Here is a 20,594-nt window from a genome sequence, read left to right on the forward strand (position 1 = left end):
TTTTCCTTTGCGTGGATGATTTCCTTTGGATACGTTCCAAGAAATGGAAATCCTCTACCAAAAGGTTCACCCCCCCAATTTTTTCTGAGTGACTGAGCATTTTATGCCTCATAAATGCATTGTCAAATTATTTTCCAAAGAGTTGTAACCATTTACCTCATTCTCGCCAATACGTGAGAGCGTCATTTCAAGTACCTGATACATTCAAAACGGGGGCGCAGTAACAAGCAGCCTAAGTATGTGATCCCGACCTTTTCTCTCTTGCTTGCTTTCAGTCACCAGAGAAAATTAGCTACAGTTCTTTGGGTCTTCTTTGAGCCACACTTTGCTTAACACATTTAAATAAAGAGACTAATAGAAGAGAATTTCAGATGTGTGGTTTCTTTTTCAAGAGGATGAAATTGCTCATTTCATTCATTCCAACTTGCATGACCTGCATTTCATTTCTTTAATTGACCACTGATTGTTGTAAGGAGGAGAACAAGATCAGATTATAAGACGGTTATTCCTTTTTGGCTTTTCTTAAGAGAGCCTGTTTGGCGCTGCGCCTTCCCCTGGCGGGGTGCAGCCGGGCCTTTTCAGCCCTTCTCTGGGGACCGCACCCCCGCACGTGCCTGCCCACCTCTCTCGGGTCTTCCCTGACAGCTCCAGGGTTTTTCATGTAAAAACCAACCTACATCAAATCCGAAGAAAGCTGTCAGTCGGAGAAATGAAACCTTTTTTACGCCTGGCCCACAGCCGCTGCTCCAGCCCGCGTCTCCATCCTTTCTAGCGCCCCCACTCCACCTCGGCAGGCAGACCCCAGATTTCCGTGCTCCAAACTCGGGGTGGGAGCAAACCGCGCCTCCGGCCCCCAGGTCCCTTGACGGGACTGTCCGCACAGGACACCTCAGCAGCGTGCCCAGCGGGGCGCGCAGGTGGACTGCCTTGCCCCCCGGACTGGGGGGGCTCCCCCCCGGCGTTCAAACGCGGCCCTCCGAGCAGCTCCCCCCCCAGGTCCCCTCCCACTGAAACCCACTCTCTCCCTCTCTCCCCTCCCACCTCCCCCCCAGGGGAGGGCGCGCCCCTTCTTTTCCAGCCGAAAGGGGCGCCTTTCCGGCCGCCTCTTTCCTCTCCCACCTACTAACAGGAGGCAGGGGGAGGGGTGCGGGGGCGCGGGCGGATGAATGGGCGCTGCGGGCCCTGCCCCGAGGCCGAGGTCCCGCGAGGGCCCCCGCCGCCCGCGCCCAGCTCCCGCCCCGCGCCGGCGACCCGGCCCGCGGCGCCCCGGGCAGGGCTGAGGGCGGCTTCCTCCCGCCCCACGCCCAGCCTCGGAGCCGGATGTACCGACTGTCACGTTCGCGAGCCGAGAGGACGGCGCCGTCCCCCGCGGCTGCAGGCGTCGCCGGCAGCTCGGGCAGGGCGGGCCTCGGCGGCGCGCGAGTGGGAGCCCCCGGCGCGCGAGGACCAGGTACCCGGGGCCCGGGCGCGCCCCGCCCCAGCCCGCGCGGGGGGCCCGGGGCGGCCGGCGGGGGCGCGAGGAAGGGGCGGATCCCGGCGGGAGGTCGCGGGGGGACGCGGGGCGAGGCCGGCTGGGAGGGGGCGGCGTTTTCCGCGGCTCTGCCCCTTGCAGCTGCCCCCGCCGCGGTCTGGGCGCGTCTGGGTGGGCGCAGCCCGCCAGGGGGCCCGCCGCGGGGGGAAACGGGACCGATCGGCGGGATCGTGGGGGGGCCGAGGGGTCGCGGGGCGCCGGGGCAGCCCGGCACGGGCGAGCGGCTCCTGCCCGGGCCCCCCGGCCCTGCGGCCGTTCCTGGAGAGCGCGCGGGCTCGCGGGCCACGTGGGGAGCGGCGCCCGCCCGCGCCCTGCTTCCGCGCCGCGCCTCGCCCGCAGCCCCGCGCGCCCTGCTCCGCTCCCCGCGCAGCCCCGCGCACCCTAACGCGCCCACTTGGGTCTGGCGAGGCTGGCCAGCGGGAGGCTGGCGCGGGCCGGGGCCGCGGGGCTGGGCCTGCCCCCGGCACGTTGTCGACCTCTCTGTGCGGCCTGGGCCCCTGGAAGAGAGGGAGGCGGCGGGGAGCAGAGCACCGTGGGTGTGCGGGGAGGCGGGTCTCACCCACGGAGCGCGCTGACCCGCGGGGCAGGTCCGGGCAGACAGCACAACGAATGACCAGCCTTTTCCTAGAAATCGTGGCAAGGCGCCCAATCTGCCAGCCCCGACCTCGCTCACCTTCCCGGGCAGGTAGGATCACGAACACTTGACCCAGGTGGAGCAGTCACCTGGCTGCGCAGCCGAGGTGCTCGGCTCTCAGGCGGCTGGTTTGATCGTGGGTAGAAAAGTTCCCCCGCGTGCCAAGAGCAGGAGCAGGCCGGGGGCAGCCAGGTCACCAGGGGAGCGCGCGCGAATCGCGTTTTTCTGCTTGTTAGGGCTGCGTGAAGAGAAGTCTGACGCCTCTGTGCAAGTGGAAATTTGAGAATTATCCTGTGGTTTCCTTACTCATCTCTCCATCCCCGTTTATTTGGGTTGGGCATTTGGCTGAGGGACCATTTAGTCAAAAAGTTATAAAGCAGGGCAATGGGACTACATAAAAGTTTCAGGCAGCCACTTAAACTGCAAGAACACTTTTTTGTCAAAATTTACATTTAGGGATATTTGTGTTAGGAGATAGCCAACATGGTTTACCAGCCAGATGCGTTTCGCAGTATTTCGTCTGCAGTTTCTCAGGATCCAGGTCCTCATAGTCACTCTTCCTATTTCTGAGCGTATCTTCTCCACCTGCTTTATTAGTTGATTCTTACCATACTCTGATTTCTAACCATTGGTTATAATTATCTATAAGATAGATGTAAATCAGCACAAGTTGTTATTATACGACCACTGAAGAAATTAAGCTTAATGACAGCATGCTTTCCTTAAGGGAAGCTAATTGCACTGTCTCTCCGTTAATGGGGAAAGTGAACTCCTAGTACAGAAGGGGAGGAGAAGCTTCCCTTTAAGCCGGTGAAAATGAAAAACCACGCCTATTTGACTATCCCTTCAGGGCTTACACAGTGCTCATCACCTTGACCTTTTCACCTGCTTTGGTGCCTCTCTTTCCGGCAACCTGTGGGCAGCCTGAAGCGTTCCTCGGGTTTTGCGGGAAGGGACGTGCACAGCAGGCGCAGAAGCTCCCCCCTCAGGGTACCGGGAGGGCTCCTGCGGTGGCGGCCCTGCCTCCGTTCTGACACTGTGGGCTGTGGGAGCACTCCTTCCTCTTGAAAAGCCACGCTTTACCCTTGTTTTAACAGACCACTTTGAATCTGATCAAAGTCATGGGATATGAAAAACACACATCTGCACATGAGCACTGAATTGAGTATCAGCCACTCCATTTTAATGTCATAGACCAGGAAGGAAGTGCTCAATGTGCAGTGCTCGCTTTAATGATCTCCTGTCGCTGTCAGCTGTCTTAATTTTCAAGCAAGAGATGCCAAATTTTCATTTTGCGCTGGAACTCACAAATCATAGCTGTCCCTGACCCTCAACTGGGACCCTGCTCTAGAACTTCCTGACTAGCGGTTTTGTTGCACGGCAGTCCCACATGTAAGGTGAGTTACATGCATACCCTTGGACTCGTCATTAAGCCTCTATGCCACAGTTTCCTCGTTGCCAAGATAATATCATCTACTGCACTCATCTAATGAGGGTGCTGTGAAAGACATAGTAGGAAAAGGAGACGATCATTTAAAACTGTTTAGTGAACTTGCTAACAAAGCGTTGTCACTGACTTTAACTTCTCTACTCAATTTTTCAGAAGTAGCTTGAGGAAAGTTGGTTATATATGTCCTAAAGGTTGCAGAACCTTTATACCTTGTGTTATTTTGGTGAAAAGAAATAAAGTAAAAAAGTAAGGTATTCAGGATTTTGAATATTCCTTTAAAATCATTAGTTAGATAAGATTGGAATTGGCTACTAAAAATACAGAATAGTTTCTTGGATCCCAAACACACTCCTGAATTAAATTGGCATTGATCTACTTCATCCAGAAATCAAACGATGATAACCTGAGAATGATTGAAATAGTTTGTTTCATTTAATTTTTAGAAATCCCTATTTCCAAAATCTTGGTCAAGTCACTCTTCTAAATATTCTAGGAAATGCCTAATCAGTATAGGATACTTGTACTATCTTTATCAAATTGTCATCACCTCTTGTAACACTGGTGCCTGCCAGAGAGGAACTGGGAGAGGTTGGACACGTCCTTCGTCCTCACCCCTCCCCTTAACTACTTCTCTCTCCCACATCAGAATTGATCTTGAGCCTAGCTGCCCCTCCCTCACCCAGGCAGAACTGTTGGGGAAGAAAGCAGAGTGAGAAGAAGTGGGCACACCCCAAATCAAGGCTGTACAGTGGGGAGACTGGGAGGGGGTGGGTGGGAGTTCTGTCATGCGTCTCCTCGATGCAGAGGCATTCTGTGTACTTACAGATACGAAGGACCAGGCCCTGAACTTGACATATTTATGACATCACTGCGAAGACAAAATATGTAAATTTGCAGTGTTAATTAACATTAGCAATACAAGAATTGGCACTGTGGCAGTTTGGAGCTGTACATACCCCAGAAAACCATGTCCTTAACCATAACTCACTCCTGTGGTTGTGAAGTCACTAGAAGTAGGACTTTTGGATGAGGCTCCCTCAGTTACGGTGTGGCCCACCTCAGACAGAATGGGTCTTACCCCGATCACCAGCGTCCTTTATAAGAGAAAGAAATTCAGACAGAGAAAGCCACGGAGGAAGCAGCCGGAAGCTGAGCATCAGGCAACCCAGGAGAGAAGGGCGGGGCCGGGAGAGGCCGCCATGTGTGTCGCCAGGTGACGGGGCAGGACCAAGAGCCGCGGGCAGCCAGCCCAGAACGCCGGTCTTTGGGAAGAAAGCATCTCCTTGATGGTGCCTTGATTTGGACTTTCTCTTTGCCTCAAAACTGTAAGGTGTAGAACTCCCATTGTTTAAGCCAACCCACTGCATGGTATGTGCTTGAGCAGCCAAGGAAACTAAAACAGGCTTCAAATGGGTGGTAGAGAAAGAAAAGTGCAGTGAGTTCCCAGAAAGGGAATAAGCTGAAATGTTAGAATGGCCAAGGAACAGTATGTGAGATGGTCCTTAAATTGCTGCCCAAAATAGAGATGCATGATTGAGACTTCTTGGTGATGAGAACTGTAAGAAAATGAATGTCTGGATGGAACGCATCGGCCAGGGCAGAGCCAAGGAACAGACTGACAAAACGCAGTGAAGATTTGAGAGTAGATCCCTCCACACCAAAGGCTGGTGCCCACCCCTCATGTGCAGTGGGGCCCCTTGGGAGCCAGTCCCTGACCAGCCCAGGAGGCTGAGGCTATTGATTAACAAGTTGGATGAGCTGGGTTCTAGCTTTGAGCACAGCTGGAGGCTGAAGACTCCCGACAAAGCCAGCAGTGGGACAACCTCCGTTTCAACCCTGCCCCGGGCAAGAGAGAAAGTGGGGTTGACTTCAAGACAGGCGGTGACTCCTTGGGGCGGTGGGGAGCAGTTTGCTGCAGGGAGGCTCTTCCCAGAAAAGGGGCAGGTAGGGGGTGGGCAAGGCTGGTTGCTGACTGCAGCTTTTAATTGGCAAATTCAGACTGCAGGGTTCCAGCTAGGAGGACAGCTGTAGTTTCCAGGTCAGAAAGTAGCTGGCAGCCTCTAATTCAGCCCTGTCCCAATAGGGGAGGATATGGGGCTGAGAGATGCTGTAACTTCTCCCGATGGAGGGGATCAGCTGCAACCTGCCCAGGACTTCTGGGCAGCTAGCAGCCACTGTTTCAACTCGCCCCTGGCAGGGGAGGAAGTGGGATGGGGTTTGGTCACTTTCTAGGGCCCACAGGGATCAGCTTAAACCCACCAGGGCAGAAAGCATCTGGCAGCAGGGTGGGTCTTCCCCAAGAAAAGTTGGGGGTAGGGAGCAGCGATTAATTAGAGAATTAAGAGCCCAGGGCCTGGTGTTGGAGTCGCAGACCGGAAGGGTATGGGGAATGAAAGACAAAGAGAAATTGGGATCAGGGGATCTGAGAGCATTGAAGCCTCAAGCTTATCAGACACGTTTATTAATCTCAGGGGCTTCTTTATATACCCCAAGCAATCGTGAGAACCAGCAACTATTCTAGCTAACTATTCCCATTACCTCAACCTGTGTAACACAATGGATCAAATGCTATGATTATAATTCCAAGTTTAAAATTTCAATGTTCTATTATATTGTTGAGAAAACATACCATAAATCTTGTTGCCCAGGTTGTTCCATTCTACCTAGTCCTCGTTCCACCTGAATGTACACATCTCCTTGCTAGAATTATGACCTGCACGTATAGCTATGGAGACAGCATGACTCAGTGGTCAAGGAAGTAACTTGCTCCCATGGAAACAACATACCTTTGTTTCCCACAGTCTGGAATCTGAGGAACCGTTTCAACCTACCCCAGCCAGAGGCAACAGACAGCCTTTGTCTCAGCCGTGCCCCCAACCCGCCATGGGCACTGTGCCACATTAGTACAGCAAGGAACAGTTGGCTGAGGAGCCCCATCTGCTGGGCAGTTCAGGAAAGCACAGATTCGGAGAACTATCAAAGAGATTGGTGGCCTTTTGGGCCCCCTCCCAAGGTCACTTTGGAACCAAACCCCACCCCCTTGGTGGGTCCCTGGGCCTGTTTTGGCTGGGGAAAACTGGTTTGGGAAGGTTGCCTCCAGGGAGATACTCTTACCAAAATTAACCTTCCATGTAAAAGCCACTAGAGATAAGGAAAGGAGTGTTAAAATATATAGAGAGGCAAATAAAAAATAAATAGAATAAGTCAACGTTCCTGGAGGAGTATAAGGGGGAAAGAAGCTTTCTCCTGGGGATGAAACAATTGCACAAATAGTGCAATATCAAAAATTGTATGTTGTATCCACGGTAAGAGTTGGATAAATAAGAGCTGAAACAATCTTATCAAACATGAGGTATTCTAAAGGTCTAAAATAAGTTGAACCATGTGTCCAAGAGGAGCTTTAGCACAAAGCTAATCAATAAGAAAACCCCAGGCAAGAGAGAGAAGCTGACTCCCAGAGTGAACGCATCCAGAAAATCAGATCCCTAGACACCAGCAAAGCATTACAAGCCATACCAAGAAAACAGGAATATATGGCCCAGTCAAAGGAATAAATTAAACCTTCAGACAAGATACAGTATTTGAAACAACTAATCAATGATGTTCAAACAAATCTCCTAAATCAACTCAAGGAGATGGCTAAAGAAATAAAGGATATTAAGAAGATACTTAATGAGCATAAGAAGAGTTTGAAAGCATGCAAAGAAAAATAGCAGACCTTATGGGAATGAAAGGTACAATAAATGAAATTAAAAATAAACTAAAAATAAAGACATTAGCATGATGAGTTAATGTCTTTAAATAAAAAATAAATAAACTAGAGGAATGCAATAGCAGGTCTGAGGAGAGAACAAACAAAGGATCAGCAAGTTAGAAGAAAGGGCATCCAAAATTGAACAGAAGAACAGTAGGTAAAAGAAAGAGGAAAATTGAGCAAGGTCTCAGGAAATTGATAGCAGCATGATGCAAACATGTGCATCATGAGTGTCCCAGAAGGAGAAGAGAAGTGAAAGGGGACAGAAAGAATATTTGAGGAAATAATGGTCGAAAATTTTCCAGCTTTTATGAAAGGCACAGATAGCCAGGCTCAAACTGCAATGTACTCCAACCCAAATAAATCCAAATAGACCTACTCTAAGACATGAACTAATCAGAATGCCAAATGCCCAAAATAAAGAGAGAATTCTGAAAGCAGCAAGAGAAAAATGATTCATCACATACAAGGGATACCCAAAAAGACTTAAGTGCCAATTTCTTGTCAGAAACCATGGAGGCAAGAAGGCAATGTTGTGATTTATTTTAGATACTGTCAGAGAAAAAACTGTCAGCCAAGAATTCTCTGTCAAGCAAAACTGTCCGTCAAAAATGAGGGAGGATTTAAGAAATTCACAGATAAACAGAAACCAAGGGAGTTCATCAGCAAGAGACCTGCCTTACAAGAAATACTAAAGGGAGCCTCACAGGCTGAAAGGAGAAGACAGGGGAGAGAGTTTTGGAGGAGAGTATAGAAATAAAAGTTATCACTAAAGGTAACTAAAGGGGTAAAATGAGATAAAAAGTAAGATATGACATATGAAATCCAAAGGTTAAAATGGTTGAAGTGCTGCCTTTACAGTAATAACATTGAATTATAATGGATTAAAACCCCCAGTCAAAAGGCACAGACTGGCAGAATGGATAAAAGAAAAATGAGCTATATGCTGTCTACAAGAGACTCACCTTAGACCCAAGGATACAAATAGGTTGAAAGTGACAGTCTAGAAAAAGATATTCCACACAAACAGTAATCAAAAAAGGGCTGGATTGGCTATATTAATATCAGACAAGATAGACTTTAAATGCAAAGCTGTTATAAGAGACAAAGAAGGACATTATATGTTAATAAAAGGGACAATCCACCAAGAAGAAATAACAATCATAAATATTTACACACCTAACCAGGGTATCCCAAAATACATGAGGCAAACATTGGCAAAACTGAAGGGAGAAATCGATAACACTACAATAATAGTTGAAGACTTCCACTCATATCAATAGATAGAACATCTAGACAGAGGATCAGTAGGAAACAGAGAACTTGGGTAATTTGATAAATGAGCTTGACCTAACAGATATATATAGAATAATGCTCCCCCAAACAGCAGGATATACATTCTTCTCAAGTGCTCATGATCAATCTCTAAGATAGACCTCATGTTGGGTCACAAAACAGGACTCAAAAAATATGAAAAGATCCCACAGAAATTAAAAAAAGATCATAAGAGGATACTGTGAACAATTATATGCCAACAAACTTGACAGCTTAGATGAAATGGACAATTTCCTAGAAGCACATGAACAGTGTACACTGACTCTAGAAGAAATAGATGATCTCAACAAACCAAGCACAGGGAAAGAGACTGAATCAGTCAGCAAAAACCCACCCCCCCCAAAAAAGTCCAGGACCAGATGTCTTCACAGGTGAATTCCACCAATCATTCCCAGAATAAATACCAATCCTGCTCAAACTCCTCCAAAAATTGAAGAGGAGGGATTGCTACCTAACTCATTCTATGAAACCAGTATCACCCAAATATCAAAGCCAGATAAGATACTATAAGAAAAGAAAATTCCAGACTAATCTCTCTAATGAATATAGATGCAAAATTCCTCAACAAAATACTTGCAAATCAAATCCAACAGCACATTACAAGAATTACACACTATAATCAAGGGGTTTTATCCCAAGTGTGCAATGGTGATTCAGCACAAAAAAAAATCAATGTATTTTTGATTTTTATCTAATTGTCTATCCATATTATCTAATTGAAGGAGAAAAACCACATGACCATCTCAACTGATTCAAAAAAGGCATTCCCAAAATCCAGCATACTTTGATAAAAAACACTCCAAAAGATAGGAATAAAGGGAAACTTTCTCAACATGATTAAGGACATATATGAAAAATCCACAGCTAAGATACTGCTCAATGATGAAAGACTGAAAACTTTCCCACTAAGATCAGGAACAAGAGAAGGATGCCCAGTGTCTCCCCTGTTATTCAGTATTGTGCTAGAAGTTCTAGTCAGCACAATTAGGCAAGAAAAAGAAATAAAAGGCATCCAAATCAGAAAGGAGGAAGTAAAACTTTCACTATTTGCAGATGACATGATTCTATACTTAGAAACTTCAGAAAAACCTATAACAAAGCTACTAGAGGTAATAAACAAGCTCAGAAAAGTGGCAGGATACAAGATTAACACACAAAAATCAGTAGTGTTTCTATACACTAGTAATGAGCAATGTAAGGAGGAAATCGGGAGAAAATTCCATTTACAATAGCAACTAAAAGAATCCCAGTGTGTAGGAATAAACTTAACCAAGGATGTAAAAGGCCTATATTCTGAAAACTACAAAATGTTGCTAATAGAAATCAGAGAAGACCTAAATAAATGAAAGGACATTCCATGTTCATGGATTGGAAGACTAAATATTGTTAAGATGTCATTTCTCCCCTAAGTGATTTACATATTCAACACAATTCCAATAAAAATTCCAACAAACTTCTTTATTGAAAAGGAAAAGCCAATTTTTAAATTTATTTGGAAGGGTAAGGGGCCCTGAATAGCCAAAAACATCTTGAAAAGAAGAACAAAGTTGGAGGGAGGACTCACACTTCCTGAATTTAAAGCCTATTTCAAAGTTACAGTGGTAAAAAAAGAAAAAAAAATCAGCATGATATTGGCATAAAGGTAAACGTATTGAACAATGAAATTGAATTCGGCATTAAGAAATAGACCCTTACATTCGAATTCCCATATGTCACTCCTCTACCAACACCTTACATTGTTGTGGAACATTTGTTACAAATTATGAAAGAACATCAGAATATTACCACTAACTATGGCCCATAGCATACATTTTTTGTATTTTTCCCATTATTTTTCCTATTATTACCACCCTGTATTAGTATTGTATACCTGCTACAGTCCATGAGTGAACACTCTCGTGTTTGAACTGTTAACCACAGCCTATCTCCCACCATATAGTGCAAGTCCCTTGCCTTGTACCATCTATCCAAAGGGTACACTCAGAGGCTCTCATTTTCATCACAGGGTTGTGCAGTGATCACCCCCGTAAACCTTTGAATGTTTTCCTTAGCCCAAAAGTAAAGATCCCATATCATCCTATTATTGATCCTTAGTATTGATATAGTACCTTCTTTGATATTGATGAAAGAATATTACAATATTACTGTTAACAATAGTCCAAAAACAATATTTGTATTTTTCCCTTGTGTCAGCATATTCTTACCACCTTGTAATAGTGACGTACATTTGTTTCTAGTTCATAGAAGAACATTCTTGTATCTACTGTATGAACCACAATCCCCATCCACCTTGGGTTATGGTCAATTGATTTTTGACAAAGCTTCCAAGTCCAACCAACTGCACAGAGCAGTCTCTTCAACAAATGGTGCTGGGAGAACTGAATATCCATGTCCAAAAGAATGAAAAAGGATGCCTATCTCACACCTTCACAAAAGTTAACTCAAAATGGATCTAAGACATAAATGTAAGAGCCAGAACTATAAACTCCTAGAAGAAAATGTAGGAAAGCGTCCTCATGATATTGTGGTAGGATGTGGTTTCTTAGACTTTACACCCAAAGCACAAGCATTTAAAGAAAAAAATAGATAAATTGAACCTCCTCAAAACTGAACACATTTTTGCTTAAGAGGACTTTGCCAAAAAAGGTGAAAAGGCAGCCTACTCAATGGGAGAAAATATTTGGAGACCACATATCTGTAAGGGTTTCTAAGAATTGTAGAGAACCTATAACTCAAAGATAAAAAGAAAAACACCCCAATTAAAAAATGGGCAAAAGATTTGAATAGACTTTTTTCCAAAGAGGAAATACAATTGGCTAAAAAGCACATGTAAAAATGTTCAATATCACTGGTGATTAAGGGCATGCAAATCAAATCTACAATGAGATATCATTTCACACCTCTCAGAACGGCTGCTATTAAAAAAACAGAAAGCTCCAAGTGTTGGATAGAATGTGGAGAAATGGGAACACTTAATCACCGTTGGTGGGAATGTAGAATGGTGCAGCCACTGTGTAAGACAGTTTGATAATTCCTCAGGGAGCTAAATATAGAACTTCCATATGACCCAGCAATCCCACTTCTAGGTATATACTCAGAGAAATGAAAGCATAAACAGACATTTGCACACTGATGTTCACAGCAGCATTATTCACAATTGCCCAAAGATGGAGGTGACCCAAGTGTCCACCAAGCGATGAATGCATAAACAAAATGTGATACTTACATACGATGGGATATTATACAGCTGTAAGAAGAAATGAAATGTTGATGCATGTGACAACATGGCTAAACCTGGAGGACATTGTGTTGAGTGAAGCAAGCCAGAAACTAAAGGGCAAATATTGTGTGATCTCACTAATGTGAACCAAATATAATGAGCAAACTCAGGGAGATGACGTCTAGAAACAGGTCACCAAAAGATAGAGTGAGGGGAGAGAATGGGGAGCTGATGCTTAATTTGTGCAGAATTTGTAAGAAGGTTGATTGTAAATATCTGGAAAATGGATAGATGTAATGGTAGCACATTATACATTATAATTAATATAATTAGCTGGGCTGATACGTGGGTATGATTGTGGTTGAATGGTAAAGTTTAAGGCCATGTATGTCACTAGAAGGAAAGCTAGAGGATGAAATTTGGGACTGTCTAGTACAATGAACCCTGTTACGGACGATGAGTGTGGTCAGTAGTGCAAATATAAGTGTGTTCTTCCATGAATTAGAACAAATGTACGTCACTATTGCACGGTGTTGATTATAGGGTGGTTATGTGGGCAAAAACGCCCCTAAAACAAATTTTGGGCTGTAGTGAATGGTATTCAATTAATATTCTTCCATCAATTGTAAAAACAAAACAAAACAAAAGAGTATGCTAAGTGAAAGAAACCAGACACAACGTACTACCTATTGTTTGATTCCATTTATGTAAAATGTAAATATAAATAAATTTATAGAGATGGAATTAGATTAGCAATTATGTATGGCAGGGGAAGGATAGGAGGAACGAGAGGTTACTGCTAAGGGATAGGGAATTTTTCTTTTTGGAGTAATGAAAATGCTCTTAAATCGAATGTGGAGAGGACTGCACAACGCTGTGATTGTACTAAAAGCCATTGGTTGCACACTTTGGATGGACTGTATGGTATGTGAACATATATCAATAAAACTGCTTTTAAAAACCACATAAATTGTGGGACGTAATATGGAGAGAAAAAACAGGGAGCTATGAGAAAAATCAGAGGGGCCCCCGGGAGGGTCTCCCTAATGAAGAAATCTTTAGATTGAGACGGGAAAGAAACAGATTAATTTAACAACAGCAAATGGAGGGAAATGGGAAATGGGAAGGTTCCCCGGAGAGGAAAAGCTGGCCGCGTTCCGGGAGCACACGGAGGACTCGGTGAGGAAGTGCGGGCGCTCCGCAGCGGCGGGGCGGGCGAGCCTGGGGCAGCGCCTCCCGCACCGGGGGAAGACCTTCGGTTTTCAGCTCGCATCCTTGTGGGCGTGGAAGGCAGAGACGGGCCTCATTTCCATTTTATATAGATCTGCCTGGCTGCAGGAGAGAGGAAAGGATCAGATGCGGGAGACCAGTCAGGGCAGAAGGCCGGCGAGAGCACTGGGAGGAAGATGGAAAGAAGGGGGCAGCGGGGAGATGTATTTCAAGAGTAAAATCAAACAACCTGGCCATTGATTGGATGCGGGGAAGGTGAAAGTTTAGAATCCAGAAACACAGGCTGGCACGTGGGCTTCAGACTGGCTCCGAGAGCTGGAAGCTAAACAGAACTGGTGGCCCTGGCGGGTGCCTCTGGGAAGTGCAGTGGGGAGAGGAGCTTGCTTTTCATCTACTACCTTCTGTCATGTTTGGATGATGTTTTAAACCACATATGCATTTCATAATTTTTTTTTAAAGTTTACTGCCGCAACAAATATGGCTCCTGTTTTTCTGGTTTTGCCCATGGAGGGGATACGGTCTTATTTCCTAAACGTATGAAAGCTAGGGGGGCCAGGGCTGACCCTCACAAAATGATTGCCCTAAAACCTAAGTCACTCCCCTGCGTGAAACCTTTCGCTCTGCCTCCTAGTCTACAGCAGCGATTCCCAAAATGTATTCTGTGCATCATTTCATTTCTGGGATATTGACAAAGTAAGTGAAGAGGATTAAAGTTTCCCTGACCATGTAACTTTGAGCAAGATTCGATTTAACCCAGTTAAGCAGTTTCATTGTGGGAATCCTCGGAGACTTTAATATGCCAAAGTATATTAAGAGTCCAGTCAGGAAGGATATTCTATGCTAGGTCTCAAACGCATTTGACCTTGAAACGCTTGTTTGGGGAACATCCAGCAGTCAGCCTTCGGCGTACCACGCTGTGGGAGATGCTGCCCTACATTAGGAGAGGCAGCCTTTTAACAGCAGGCTGCTAACCGTGAGCTTCTCTCCGGTCCTTCCTGCTACTCAGGAGGGAGCAGGACCTGGAGTTGGCGCTGCTAATAGCCTTTATTTTTTGATGTATTGTCTTTTTTCTTTTTTTTAACATTTCCTTTTATTTATTTCTGTCCCCTTCCCCCTCTTCTCCCCAGTTGTCTGCTCTCTTTGTCCATTCACTGTGTGTTCTTCTGTGTCCACTTATATTCTTGTCAGCGGCACCGGGAATCTGTGTCTCCTTTTGTTGCATCATCTTGCTGTGTCAGCTCTCTGTGTGTGCGGCGCCATTCCTGGGCAGGGTGCACTTATTTTGCGCAGGGCGGCTCTCCTTATGGGGTGCACTCCTTGCACGTGGGCTCCCCTACGCGGGGGACACCCCTGCATAGCAGGGCACTCCTTGCGCGCATCAGCACTGCGCATGGGCCAGCTCAACGCTTGTCAAGAGGCCCTGGGTTTGAACCGTGGACCTCCCATGTGGTAGGCGGACGCTGTGTCCATTGAGCCACATCCGCTTTCCGCCAATAGGCCTTGGGCTGATGGTGCAAACCCTGCGCCACGTGGCTGGAGACGGTGAGCTGTTGGCCGGCGGCTCTGCAGCCTGCTCGTTTCCCCTTTCCCGGCGGCGCCCCGCAGGATGCCGCCGAGGTCCGTTCTGTCGAGTCCACACCCACACGTGGGGGCAGAAGACCCCGGGCCGCCCGGCCTCGGAGCTGTGTGGTGTGGCCCTCACCGGGCAGGGTGTCCGTAGGGACCATTGGCCGGTGACTGCCCCACACGCTCTTTTCTGAGTCCCCTGCCTTTGGGTGGTGGGCTGGGGGCAGGGGAGCAGGCGCTGACCCAGGAGGGCAGCCGAGCGGGCGCAGGTGGCGGCTCCTCCAGCTGTGCCCTGCAGGGGCTCGCGCGCTGCTCCAGCCCGGTGTCTGCGAACCGTGGCCTGAGGGCCCTGCCGGTTCCTCCACGTCCTTGAGCTACGAATATTCTTATATTTTTAAACAGTTTAAAAAAAAAAGGTAATCTGTGGCACATGGAAATGATATGAAATTCAGATCCCAGTGTCCGTAAATAAGGTGTTACTGCAAATACAGCTGTGCAGTTCACATCTGTGTTACCTATGGCGCCTTCAGTGCTTAAACCAGGGGAGCAGCGTGACCCACAAAGCTGTCGCCCCTTCTCGTCTGTCCCTACTGTCTCCCTCTACAGGATATATTTGCCAACCCTATTAAACTCCTCAGCCATACATAATCTTAACAGGTTTATTTATTTTAGATTTATTTTACTGTATTGTAAATCTCTATCTCCCTCCCAACGGCCCCGAGGTGGTTCTCTCCTCTGTCTGCTCGCTGTCTGCTCGCCTTCTCAGGAGACACCTGGGACTGAACTGGGACCACCCCAGTGGAAGGCGAGCGCCCAACGGCCTGCGCCACATCCACTCCCTGGGGCTGCGGCGCCTGCTGGCGTGGGCCTCTGCTCGTTGCAGCTGGGCAGCGTCTAGCTCATTGCGGCGGGAGGCGGTGCCTGCTTGTCTTTAGGAGGCACTGGACATGAGCCCGGGGCCTCCCACGGGGTAGGTGGGCACCCAAGTGGTTGAGTCACTCTGCTTCCCTGACTTATTTTGGTTCAGTCAGTTGACTGAAATTCTCAGCCTTCTATAGGTTTGTTTTTTTTAGGAGGTACCAGGGTTTGAACCCGGGATCTCGTACGTGTGAAGCAGGCGCTCAACCACTGAACTCCACTCGCTCCTGTTTGTTGTATGTATTACCGGGTAGAAATGCCAATACTTGACTTCCTTGAAGCTCCTCCAACTTTGCTGGCACTGAGGTCATGACAATGTCCCTTACTGTCAGTGATTAGCATAGCTGACATTACATAAGAAAGGAGGAGAAAACAGTCTTGAAGACTTTCGAAAGCTATGCGAGCTTTTGAACTCATATAAAAGGGAGCCTCTCAGAAGGACGCAATGACAGTCCGGGAGGTGGAGAGGGCCGTTGGCCCTGATCTTACTCAGCTGCTGAGATCGACAGCCGCTGGGCATGGCTCTCTTGAGCACAGTCCCCTCCGATTTCTACTTTGATGATGAGGCAAATCTATTAATGAGCCCTTATTGGGGAAGAGTGATGGCTGAGGAGTGACAGTCTTCATTCTGGTTGTCAGAAACACCCATTTCTCTGTCCCCACCCCACACCTGCCGACTCCCCTCAGCTGCTCCAGACGTAGCCAGCACAGCACAGGTGCGAAACGTGGAAATCGCTGGCACACATCCTCCCAAGGGGCCCGGCCTCAGAAGGCGGCCTTCGGGAGGCTTGGTGCTCAGCTCCGTCACCGCTGTCGGGAAACCCATGCCCTGCTGGCCAGCCTGTCCGGTGGAATTTCAGGCTCCCGGCCAGCCACATCGACCAGGAGATTCTCCACAAGGTTAGCACAGAGACCCAGCTTTCAAAAAGAGCATCCATTTCAAGGGAGATCTTCCTTCAGGAGACAGTTTCCGCTTTATGCAGTGTCTATTTCAAAGAGAAGAACATGTGTGAACACACACGTCATCAGCCGTGCAAACCAGGACAGAACAGACAAGCATTCGACTTGCTCTCATCCCTGGATGTGTGAGTCTCGTTTATTTTCTGTTTCAGTTGTGGTTCAGTTTTAAAGTCTGGGGTAGTTCACACCCTTAGCCACCTCAGAGTGGCAAAAGCATTTCCAAGCAGCTGTTGTCAATATGTGTCCTCTTATGTCTTTGGGACCTACTATTTTCTTGTTTTTAAGGCATTTTAACTTCTCAGGCTTTTCCAGAGATGGCCCCAAAACACACGTGCACACCCTTGGGGTGGAGCAGGGAAGGTAAAGACTTCGGGGAAGCGGTGTTGAAAAGGCAAATCATGGCTCTCCTTCCCACTTCCCAGCTTGCTGGGGAGTCCTGGGCCAGTCACCTTCTCTGGTGAAAAACAGGATGAGCTCAGGAGAGAGAAATAATATTTCCTGAGTCAGGAAATGAGGAAAAGCCGTTGTGGAAATGCCCTATACTTTAATTATTTTAGAAAAATCGTGCGCTATTTGTCACGGAGAGGACACCTGTCACAAGGGTAAGCACGACCCCCAGGGGTCCCGGAGGCAGCGAGCTGGGAAGTGGAAGAGCGTTCATTGTGCATCAGATCTCAAGACACTGGGAAGCACCTGGGCACGTCAAGCAGCGCCAGAGCTGCCCGATGGTTCCCAGCTGCTGCAGCCACCACCGCACACAGGGCCAGCTCAACGACAGGCGTTCACTGGCTCGGGGGCTCGGGGACCAGGGGGCTTGCGGGCTCCCAGGGGGTTCTTCTCGGCCAGCAGCCTTTGGGGTTCCCTGGCTTTTCTGTCACATGGCGATGCGCAGCGCCTCTGCTCCCTTCGCTTCCAGCTCCACCTTCCCCGTGGCTTCCTCTCTGTCTGACTTCCATCCTGCTTGTAAAAGATCCAGGAGTCCAGATGAAAGCGCCACCTGACTCCGTTAGCCACGCCTTGGCTGAAGTCACCTTTCACGAGATCCTGGGGACATGATTCAGTCCCTGACATCCACCAGTAGCCCCATACTGTCAAGTAAGCAGAGGAATCTGCCAAGAAAATTTTGATAAACTGAATGAAAGAACGGGCATGTAACAATTCAATGTGTACGCGTGTGCTAAATTTTTTTCCCTATTATTTTCAAGAAAGGACATTTAATATTAAAGAGCCTATGGAAAGGGAAACGGACTTTGGCCCAGTGGTTAGGGCGTCTGTCTACCATATGGGAGGTCCGCGGTTCAAACCCCGGGCCTCCTTGACCCGTGTGGAGCTGGCCATGCGCAGTGCTGATGCGCACAAGGAGTGCCATGCCACGCAAGGGTGTCCCCCGCGTGGGGGAGCCCCACACGCAAGGAGTGCGCCCGTGAGGAAAGCCGCCCAGCGTGAAAAGAAAGTGCAGCCTGCCCAGGAATGGCGCCGCCCACACTTCCCGTGCCGCTGACGACAACAGAAGCGGACAAAGAAACAAGACGCAGCAAATAGACACCAAGAACAGACAACCAGGGGAGGGGGGGAATTAAATAAATAAATAAATCTTTAAAAAAAATAAAAATAAAAATAAAGAACCTATGGAAACTGAAAGCATGGTTTTATCCAGTAATAAGACATCTTAAAGAAGGACAGTTTACATTTACCACAACATGGAACTTTTTGTCTAAAATTTCAAGACCGACTGTGCACTTAATTCCACGTGGAACGTAGACGTACGTGAGATACCCTGATAAATATTAAACTTCGCATCAGTCTGTGTGTTTTATGTGGCAGTAACTTATCTCAGTCTAAATTGGATTTTCATCCCGTTGTGTTTTGTTTACACATGACTGTCAGGAAACACACACATTGCTAAACGACACTTGCTCTCTTTGGGAAGGGCTTTCAGAGCCCTGAAACCGTTCTCACTGCCAAAGAAATCTTTGGTGTCTTGAAAGAGTTTCCCACTCCCAAATGAACAGTTTGTCTCTCTCAGCAGTTGTCGTGGCAGAGCCCGTTCCGTGGGGCAGTGGTGGCACTGCCGCTCCCGCTCCACCACCCTGCCCTGGCAGTGGCCGCGCGAGGGCTGCTCGGGCCCTGCTGCTCGAGGATCACGCGCCTTGGTACGCTTAGGGCAGAGGGACCCGCCTGCACTCTCGGTGCTCCGTGCTGGCCGCGGTCACACCGCCCTGCTGACTACGCAGGGCTCCGCCTTCCTCACGCACTTCCTGAACCCTAGACGCCTCAAGAGCCTTCTCCAGAGCTGGCCTAAGTCCCTACCTTTACAGAAAACCAACACTGGTCCCACAGAGATAAAAATGCCTTGTCGCACAGCTGTCTGGAGGCTGCGTCTACCTGGGACCCAGATCTTGATAATGAACTTGATGACTCTTGCCTGCACCAAGACTTGCTTCTCCATGCGATTATTATGCCACATACGTGTGGAAAGGGGAACATGTTGTTAAATGCATTAAGGTGAACACACCCGAGCGGCTCTCTGACCCCAGGTTCCAGCTCAAAAATCAAAATATTATAGGCACTCCAGCATCTCGCTTGGAGCTCGTGTCAGTCATCACCCATCACCCCCAAAGCTGACTCTTGACTCACTTCCAACAGCACTTCAATGCCCTATGGTTGTCTCTTGGTGGATTTACATACTCATTTCTGCTGGGTATTCCTTGGAGTGGAATTGTTTTAAAAAGAGAGATTTAAAGTGGTTGTACAATTTATACGCCTACCAGCATTAGTCAAGAGTGCCAGCTCTTCCAAATCCTTCCAACGCTTCCTATTTTCTGTCTTTTTCATTTTCAGTTTTGTTGGAAGAGCAGTTGTATGTCATAGTGGGTTTGCTTGTGTTTTTGTTTTTGTTTTCTTTTGCATTTCTCTGATGACTAAAATAATTAAAATGAGTACCTTTTTACATATTTATTGGCCATTTGGTTATCATCTGTGAAATGCCCAAGTCTTTGCCCGTTTGACTGTTGGTGTGCCTCTCTTTCATAACGCTTTGTAGACCTTCTTTATCTATTCTGTCACAAGTTATGTTTTGGACATATTTATTATTATGTCTTCTCTCAATCTGTGGTTGTGCCATTTCACTTTCTTAGTGGAATGGAAGTTCTTCATTTTATGAGAGTTCAATTTATTAGTATTTTTCTTCGATGGTTAGTGCTTTTGCCCACACAATGGCCAAGAAGATATTCCCCACTAAAAGCTTTCTCGTTTTGCCTTTCACTGTAAGATCTATTATTTATATGGAATTGATTTTTTATATGATGCTAGGAAAACACATATTTATCTGGCTAGCTAATTGACTCAGCACCATTTAGTAGAATTTTAAATCCTCTCTCTCTGCCATGACTTTTTTTTTAAGATTTATTTTATTTATTAATTTCTCCCCACCCCCTCATTGTTTGTATTTGCTGTGTCTGTTTGTTGTGAGCTCGCCTTCTTTTTAGGAAGGACCAAGAACCCAACCCGTGTGGGAGGGAGTCACCTAATCACTTCAGCCACTTCCGCTCCCTGCTTTGTTGTGTCTCATTATGTTTTCCTCCTTGTGTCTCTTATTGTTCATCTTGATGCATCAGCGCACCACGGCAGCCCATTGTGTCAGCTTGCTATCTTGCTTGTCTTCTTTAGGAGGCACCAGGAACCGAACCCTGGACCTCCTGTGCGATAGGCAGGAGCTCGATCGCTTGAGCCACATCTGCTTCCCCTGCAATGATTTCTGAAGCCCAGTGTGACTATGAAAGCTTAAAGGCCCTCAAAAGTGCTCTCTGAGTATAAAATTTTATAGATATTCCTCCTAGCAGAATGGTACTTAGCATCAACTCCATATGTCCTACTCACCTTGAAGGTGTTTTTTATCATTTTTTTCCTGCACATCAGTATTTGGGTCAAAATACTCATTCAATCTGCTTGCAGTAATCTGATATTTTGTACAATAGGTTAGGTAAGACAAAATAG

At 47.2% G+C, this 20,594-nt stretch overlaps 1 protein-coding gene across 2 annotated transcripts in view; it reads left to right on the plus strand.

Annotated features, from left to right (window-relative positions):
* Positions 1–1,251: 1,251 nt before the first annotated feature.
* FAR2 (fatty acyl-CoA reductase 2) overlaps positions 1,252–20,594 on the plus strand; it is a 161,523-nt gene continuing 142,180 nt past the window's right edge. Inside the window, exon 1 of one of the 2 annotated variants that reach the window (XM_058282995.2) lies at positions 1,252–1,450. The gene's annotated coding sequence lies outside the window, so the exon portion shown is untranslated. The remainder of the gene's footprint in view (positions 1,451–20,594) is intronic. The other variant, XM_058282996.2, reaches the window with a different exon arrangement.

Source organism: Dasypus novemcinctus, chromosome 20 (genome assembly GCF_030445035.2).
Source record: "Dasypus novemcinctus isolate mDasNov1 chromosome 20, mDasNov1.1.hap2, whole genome shotgun sequence".
Classification (NCBI taxonomy): Eukaryota; Metazoa; Chordata; class Mammalia; order Cingulata; family Dasypodidae; genus Dasypus; species Dasypus novemcinctus.